Raw genomic sequence first — 8,915 nt, 5'->3', positions numbered from 1 at the left:
ATTTGAGCATAAGTTTTTGTGAGCTACAGCTCACTTCATCGGATGCATAAAAGTGGAAAATGCAATGAGGATGTTTTTATACACACAGACCATGAAAAAATGGGTGTTTATCACTTCAAAAGGTTTTCTCCCCCCACCCCACTCTCCTGCTGGTAATAGCTCATCCAAAGTGATCACTCTCCTTACAATGTGTATGATAATCAAGGTGGGCCATTTCCAGCACAAATCCAGGGTTTAACAAGAACGTCTGAGGAATGAGGGGAGGGGGAAGGGGGTAGGAAAAAACAAGGGAAATAGGTTACCTTGCATAATGACTTAGCCATTCCCAGTCTCTATTCAAGCCTAAGTTAATTGTATCCAATTTGCAAATGAATTCCAATTCAGCAGTCTCTTTCTGGACTCTGGTTTTGAAGTTTTTCTGTTGTAATATCGCAACTTTCATGTCTGTAATCGCATGACCAGAGAGATTCAAGTGTTCTCCGACTGGTTTATGAATGTTATAATTCTTGACTTCTGATTTGTGTCCATTTATTCTTTTACGTAGAGACTGTCCAGTTTGACCAATGTACATGGCAGAGGGGCATTGCTTGCACATGATGGCATATATCACATTGGTAGATGTGCAGGTGAACGAGCCTCTGATAGTGTGGCTGATGTTATTAGGCCCTGTGATGGTGTCCCCTGAATAGATATGTGGGCACAGTTGGCAATGGGCTTTGTTACAAGGATAGGTTCCTGGGTTAGTGGTTCTGTTGTGTGGTATGTAGTTGCTGGTGAGTATTTGCTTCAGGCTGGGGGGGCTGTCTGTAGGCAAGGACTGGCCTGTCTCCCAAGATCTGTGAGAGCGACGGGTCGTCCTTCAGGATAGGTTGTAGATCCTTGGTGATGTGTTGGACAGGTTTTAATTGGGGGCTGAAGGTGACGGCTAGTGGCGTTCTGTTATTTTCTTTGTTAGGCCTGTCCTGTAGTAGGTGACTTCTGGGTACTCTTCTGGCTCTGTCAATCTGTTTCTTCACTTCAGCAGGTGGGTATTGTCTGTTTTGACCTGCTTCTTGGTAATGATTTTTTCTGTGTAGCTCGGGTCACAGTATGACCGCAGCTTGTGTAGGCATATCTAAGACAGCTTTACTCTAGCTAGCTTGGGTTCTGGAGGAGCAGAACCGTGGCAACACAGGCTTCCATGTGGGCTAGCCCCGTGAGTAATTATCCAGGGCTTTGGGTGGGTTTCGGACACGGCGTCACAGCTACTGGGGCTCATGCTAGTTAGATTAAAGCTAGTTTCTGTATGTCTAAATGAGCTGCAATCAAGCACAGTAGCCAGGCCCTTAAGTGAAACAGAGTTGTTCCAGGTGGGAGATTAGAGACATTGATCACTCCAGCCCCGGACCCTGAAAAGTTGAGAGGGCTCTGAACCTTGCAGGCCTCTGTGTGAGGCGGCCATCGACAGACGGCCGATCTGCTAGTCTGCTTTGCACAGGTGTTGTGTGAGGAAGTCAGTGCTAACGTTACACTGAAACACCCCAAGATCCACAACGAATGGCAGCGCACAAGAATGTCTAACAAAGCGCTTAACCCCTAGGCCACCCGTCTTTCAAGGTCTATTGCGTGGGATGGAAATCTTCTCCTCATTTGTCCTGTAGCACTGCAGTGGGGAAAACAATGAACAGAATCATAACAAGCCTATGCACATGCATCCTAGCACACTCCAGACCTGGATGCCGATCGGAGGCTAATGGTCCCAAATGTGTACGCTTTCCCGCCACATCAAACCATTCTCTACTTGCTTGGAGATGGACTGCCAGAGGGGGAGGGGTTAGTGAAGGATGAGAGAAGAGCTATCACATCTCGATGTCAAACCAGATGGACATTTGTCAGATTGACATGTGGGTATTAGAATTTTTACTTACATTTAATTAGTGTTATTCTGTAAGATGCCAATGGAGGAGGGAGGTCTCCAGCCCAAAGATAATCACAGACCTCACGAAAGCCAGTGGGGGTACCCTTTCTTTCAGGCTCCACAGAAGAAGCAATCAAACCCCTTTGTGTAGTAAAAATAGCTAGGAGCTAAGGGGCTACTGCCAAGGCAATAGGCCGCACGTTGGCAGGTCAGAGCTAAGCCGTGCGGGCTGAAGGGTTTCCCTGGCTAGGGTATTGGTTGCAGGCTTGCATGTGTATTGGCAGGGAAAGCCAGGAGAAGGAGATGAGAGTATGATAATGAGAAGAAACTGAGCAGGGATGGAAAATCTTGGGCACAGAACTCGCTGGAGCGGTAGACCTGGGGATTTCTGAGCAAGGAAACTGCCTGCAGTTCTTGGATTCAGGGAAACAAGGCTTTGGTTACAGTTTGTTGTAAACAGACAAGATCACACCAAGAATAGACCTGATGCTCGTCAGCCATTTCTCATCCTATTGGGAATGACCCTGCAAGGCCCCGAACTTTTGACTCACCGCGTGGGCCAAAGGGGCAACGTTATTATCCCGAGTCTCGGCCCAGACTTGCAGTCTCAGGTGGCTGGTGGCAGGGGCATTTTAACGTAGTTTAAAGTGGGGGCAAAATTAAGGTTGAGATTTTCAAACAAACGTAGGGGAGTTAGACACTCAAATCCCCTGTTCCTTTGAAAACCTTGGCCTAAACATATAAGAGCAGTTCAGAATCAGAGAGACAAGGTGGGGGAAGGAATCTCTTTTATTGGACGGACATCTGTTGGTGAGAGAGACAAGCTTTTGAGCTAACACCAAGTTCTTCTTCTGTCCTGGGAAATGTACTCAGAAATACAATGTGTTTCCCACCGATCTTGTCTTTCTGATATCCTGGGATCAACCCGGTTACAACAACACTGCAAAGAGTTCAGAATCAGACCCACTGAAAACTAGAGAGTCAAAATGAGACACCCTGGCACAAAGCAATCAAGCAGGCTACAGATAATACCTTTAGACAATCACAGCAGCAACACGATTATTATTTCTATTACACTAGTATCTAGTGACAGTGTTTTGTCCCCTATAAGGGATCATGGGGATCTTCTGAAACCTAGGAAATGGCAAAAGCAGATGCTGGGAGAGAGAAAGTGGTCCCAGGATAGTAGTGTCTGGGGGAAAATCCAAGTTACTATTTCTTTAAGGGCCTGGGACCAGTAGACTTGTGCTGTAGGGTGGGACAAAGCTCCACTCTCTCTCAACCAACAGGACAAGTTCTGGGAAAGAGAACAGATATAATCTGCCTCTTCCTTCATAGCGAGAGAGTTGTTAGCAGGAGAAGGACTTCTTACCACTGCCAGCCCAGAGGGAAAAGGCCTGAGCTGGTTTGACTTTGGTCTCCAAGTGGTGAGGATGGTTGGAAGACATCAGGGTGGAAAGGACTTGGTTATAAAGAAACAGACCCGCTCCGAAGGGGACTGTTGCTCTAACTACTCTGGACTGTGCAAAAGTTGGTGGGACTCCCAGGAGGGAATTGAGGGTTAGGGGCCATAAGAGGGTATGCTCTGAAGATGGCGTCCTGCCACAGGCCTCATTGCACTAGGTGCTCTACACACACAAAGGGCTTATCTACACTTCAAACACTACAAGGGGCACAGCTGGGCCACTGTAGTGCTTCATTGTAGACATGACCTGTGGTGATGGGAGGGGTTCTGCCGTTGGTGTAGGGAATCCATCTCCCCGAGAGCCAGGAGCTAGGATGATGGATAAATTTTTCCAATGACTCAGTACTGTCTGCATGAGGACTTTGGTTTTTCATAGTTATGAGTAACACAGTTATGCTGACCTAATTTTCTTGTGTAGACCAGGCCAAAGAGACAGGCTGTGCCACAAAGAGCTTACAATCCAGGCAGGAGCAAAGAAGACCGCAGTCTGAAACATGGGACAATCATGTCACCTTGTAAGATAGCCAAATTTGAAACCTAGCTGCCTGTGGAAAAGTAGTCCATTCCCCCTACCTGACTGGGAATGAGAGTAATGGCATTTGGCTTGATCACAGACAGAGGGGAGAGAGAATGTCCCATTCACTGGCCTGGCTCGGGGAGGGGACACAAGCCTTTTCTCTTCGAACTAACCAAGACTCTCCATTTGCTACACTAGTTTATGGCCAAATTTGTCAAATCTAGCTGTCTCATAATGGGCACCTAAACAGAAGCTTTGATGGTGATTTTCTGACCTCACTGGGGGGCTGGGACCTGTACAAATCAGTCTTCTGTTTAGGATTTAGGAGACCGGTTTTAGGCACCCGTGTTTGAAATGTTTGCCTTCTGGCCCAGCCAGTGCAGGATGAAATGACTTCAAACAGGCAGATTTTTGCGTTCCAGCCAGTAGAGGGCAGTGGTGAGACATTGGTCCATACCTCAGTCACAACTGATCCGCCTGCCCAGGTGAAACATGGCCCAACAGCCAGATGTTGGGGAATTGGTGTCTCTCGTGGCTAGGGCACGGGCTTAGGCAGCAAGAGACTTGGGATCTATTCCACCATCTGCTGCTGACCTCAGGAAAGTCCTTTCCCCTTCTGTTTATGCTCCAAACACTTTAAGGCAGGGACTTTTTTTTTTAGCACGTCTGTAGAGCTCCCAGTACACTAGGGCGCAGATGTCAGTTTGGGTCTCTAGATGTTACTGCAATAGAAATAATATTTATTACATATTTACTGAAATGATACATAATACAGGCTTTGTAGACACACACTTTGCCAAACCTTTGTGTTCCCCTGAAGCTAAAACAATCCTAACAATCCTTCCTGAAAGTTTTAAATAACCAAGACTCCCCGAAGAAACAATCAATCAGACAGAAAACAGTGAATAGGAAAGATACGAACCAAAATATCACTTACGTCACTCATGACCAGGGACAATTCCTAGCCTGCTCACTTGGGCACCCACAAGTAATTAGGAATCATCTCCTGTGGGGGGATAGAATATTTTATTCCTATGTTGTTTCCAGTAAAAATTAAAAGATCCATGTGACTTGTGTTTGCATGGAGAAGTGTATTAGCCAGACAGCCTAGGAGACCAAAGAGGCTAAAGGGGAGAGGATTGTGTGTGCGTGGGTGTCCCTGTGCAGAAAAGGGGAGCACAGCGCAGGGGGGCTGGAACAATTTGTATAGTGGGGGTGTGGAGAGCCACTGAACCAAACGGTAACCCCTGTATATCATGGAAACCACTTCAAGCCAGGGGATGTGGTAGCACCTCCAGAACCCCGAGTTCCAGCTAGGGTGACCAGAGAGCAAAGGTGAAAAACTGGGACAGGATGTGGCGGGTAATTGGCACCTATATAAGACAATGCTCCAAATATCAGGACTGTCCTTATAAAATCGGGACATCTGATCACCCTAGTTCCAGCACTTATGGCCCACTATGGATGTGATGGGTTGGATCACAGAAACCCCCTTGGAGGCTGCCACCTGATGTGCCAAGACTACTTCTGTTCCTGCTTTCCTGCCCTGGCAGTTTAGAACTCCAGCCCAACTCCCAATGGGGTCCAAACCCCAAATAAATCCGTTTTACCCTGTATAAAGCTTATACAGGGTAAACTCATAAATTGTTGGCCCTCTATAACACTGATAGAGAGACATGCACAGCTGTTTGCCCATCCCCCACCCCCAGTATTAATACATACTCTGGGTTAATTAATAAGTAAAAAGTGATTTTATTAAATACAGAAAGTAGGATTTAAGTGGTTCCAAGTAGTAGCAGACAGAACAAAGTGAATTACCAAGCAAAATGAAATAAAACCTGCAAGTCTATGTCTAATAAAACTGAATACAGACAAAACCTCACCAGTTCCAGTAAGCTTCCTTTTACAGACTAATCTCCTTCTAGTCCGGGTCCAGCAATCACTCACACCTCCTGTAGTTACTGTCTTTCAGGTATCCTTGGGGGTGGAGAGGCTATCTCCTTAGCCAGCTGAAGACCAAATGGAGGGGTCTTCCACAGGCTTAAATAGACTCTCTCTTGTGGGTGGAGACCCGCATCCTCTCTCCTATGCACAGTCCAGCTCCAAAGTGGAGTTCTGGAGTCACCTGGGCAAGTCACATGTCCATGCAGGACTCTGTTTTTACAGTCAGAAGCCATTGCCCACATGGTAACCTGAATGTCTCCAGGAAGACTTCTTATGTGGATTGGACCCTTCCAAGATGCACTGTTCCTTAAGTGCTTCTTAATTGGGCACTTAACTTCATGAATTCCTTTCTCCAGGAACTGACCAAATGCTCTACTATGGGTTATTTAGAAATCAAGCCAGTGCACAGACAATATTCATAACTTCGAATACAAAAATGATACATGCATACAAATAGGATTAATAGATTCAGTAGATCGTAACCTTTGCATAGATATGTTACATGGCATATGTAGCTGTGACGAAGTGGGACTGTTCTTAACGTTTTCTCTGAAGACTGTAGGGGTGCCTCAGTTTCCCCTATGCATTTCTTAAGTCTCTAGGTGGTGGGATAAGGGGGTGTAATTGTTGCAGAGCAAAGGGCCAGTGTACATAAATGGCCGACACTCTGTTTCCTGGCAACTGAGGGCCTGGGCCCTTCCACCCTGCAAGGTGATAGCTAAAGGGGTTGGAGAACAAAGGAATCAGGTGACCTCCTGGCCCGGGAAAGGGACAAAGCCCATAGGAGGAGGGGCTGGAGGGTGAGTCAGTTTGGGGCTGTTTGGGGATGTGGAGTGAAGTGCAGACGTCGTTGTCTGGCTCACTGCCCCCCAAAATGGACCCGGCTGAGGGGTCCTGTTCTCTGTACCTACAAGCTCTGTTTTAGAACGTGTTCCTGTCATCTAATAAACCTGTTTTACTGGCTGTCTAAGAGTCATGTCTGACTGCGGAGTTGGGGGGCAGGACCCTCTGGCTTCCCCAGGACCCCACCTGGGCGGACTCGCTGTGGGAAGCACACGGAGGGGCAGAGGATGCTGAATGCTCCGAGGTCAGACCCAGGAAGGTGGAATTGAGCTTTTTGAACTTTTTGCCCTGAAGACAGTCTGCTCACAGAGAGGAGACTTCACCAGAGTCCTGACTGGCTTCGTAGGGAGCAGTTCCAGAGCATCGCCCGGGGACTCCGTGAAAGTAGCATAGAACATATTCCAGTTATGTCATAAATATTCATGAACATATTTCCATAAAGCCTTATGGGGGGCACCGTCACAATGGAAAAGATTGAGAACCACTAATTTAAACTAGCCCACAACCAGGGCAATCCCTCGGGGAGTGCAGGGCCCGGGGTGGAAGTGACGGATTCGTCTCTTCTGGAGCCGACCGCGCTGGCCAATCGCACTGGCCTACGGGGGCCCCCAAAGCATGGGGCCTGGTCCACTTGCCCCGATTCGCCCTACCCCCGGGATGGCTCTGCCCACAACCCCTCCCCACATATACAACTGCAAAGGGTAGGGCTGGGCAGCATATTCATCCCAGAATAACAATGAATAGGTGTTTGGGTCAAACCTAGTTGCCTTCCTTACCACATAAGGCCACATTAATCTGCTCTCCAGGGTTTCTGCTTTATGTTCTTGAGACATATGAGCTCACCGTGGCATGCAACTGATTATTAGTTCCTATTTGCAGAGGCTACTCAACACACTCTGCTGCTCTAGGCAACTTTTCAGTGGGCTGTCCCTGACTCACTCAGCTTTGGCCCGGCTGCCCCTCCGTCATAAAGGGGTGGCCGGGCCAAATTTTGAGCCAGTAGCATTGTGACCTGGTGCAGGGGGTTGCACTGCCGCTCAAAATTTGGTTTGGGTACCCTAGACAGCCGCCCAGAAATTGGCCAACCTAGGCAGCTACATAGCATGCCTATCACTAGAGCGGCCTCTGTCGATTTGCATTGCAATAGTTTCCTGAGATCAGGAACAGGGTGCCATCGTGCTAGGTGCTGTACAAGCAAGACAATCCCTACCCCAAAGAGTCTTGAAAGGGCACATTTGCCCATAGGGGCTGGAACTAAGGGTGCTGCACCCCCCTGGCATGACGTGGTTTCCATCCTACCCAGGGTGTACAGTTTGGTTCAATGGCTCTCAGCACCCCCACCCTGTACATTGTTCCAGCACTCCGGCATTTGCCAGTGGGATCCCAGTCCTGTTGGCCCTGCAGCCGGCCATTATGAAACCCAGCTATCGGTTGCTTTCTCCGGCTGACTGCCTCAGGGCTTTGTTTGCAACAACAGCAAGTCCCAGCGGGGTGCATGGGAGGAGCAACCTTTGCATAAGAGCCCCCCCCCCCCGCTAGGCTCCCCCCAGCCACAGCTCTGACAGCTGGTCCAGCCCAGGTCACTTTAACTCTTGGGGGGGGGTCTGCAGACGGCCCCTAGCTCTCTTTGCATGGACACGCCCCTTCCCGCCACTGCCACGCCCACTCGGCGCGTGGGGAGGGGGAGAGCCCGGGCGGAGCCAGCCCCCGGGAGGAGGGCGCGCGCTGAGCGCTGCACCTTTAAGAGCGGCCGCCTCCCGCTCCGCATAAAGTATCGAATCCGGTGGGCGGGGCCCCGGCCGGGTTGCAGTGACCAATCAGGGCGCGGCCTTTGCCGCGGGAGATCCGAATTTCGCGGCACGTCGTTTGGCGCTTAAAAAAAAAAAAAAAAAAAAAAAAGACAAGAAAGAAACCAGCGAGCGGCGCCGAGAGCCGCGGGAGACGGGGAGAGAACCGGGGCCGCTCTGCAGCCATCGCCCCCGCTGCAATCCGGCCCCATCCCGGCCCCGGCCCGCTGCAGCCCCGCCGGGAGGGAGCCGAGCCGCGGCCGCCAGCTTTGCAAGGGGGAGCCGCTCCATGAGAGACAGTGGCGGGGCCTCGGCCGGATCCAGGGCCCGGGCCGGGGGCGCAGCTCCCCCTGGCTTGATGCTGCTCAGCCCCCCCGCGCTGGGGGCCTCGGGCGAAGGGGCCGCCAAAGCAGAGATTTAGGGGGGTGATTTTATGATTATTATTATTATTATTTTTAAATG

This window comes from Natator depressus, chromosome 19, assembly GCF_965152275.1.
Source record: "Natator depressus isolate rNatDep1 chromosome 19, rNatDep2.hap1, whole genome shotgun sequence".
NCBI lineage: Eukaryota > Metazoa > Chordata > Testudines > Cheloniidae > Natator > Natator depressus.
This window is presented reverse-complemented; position numbering follows the sequence as displayed.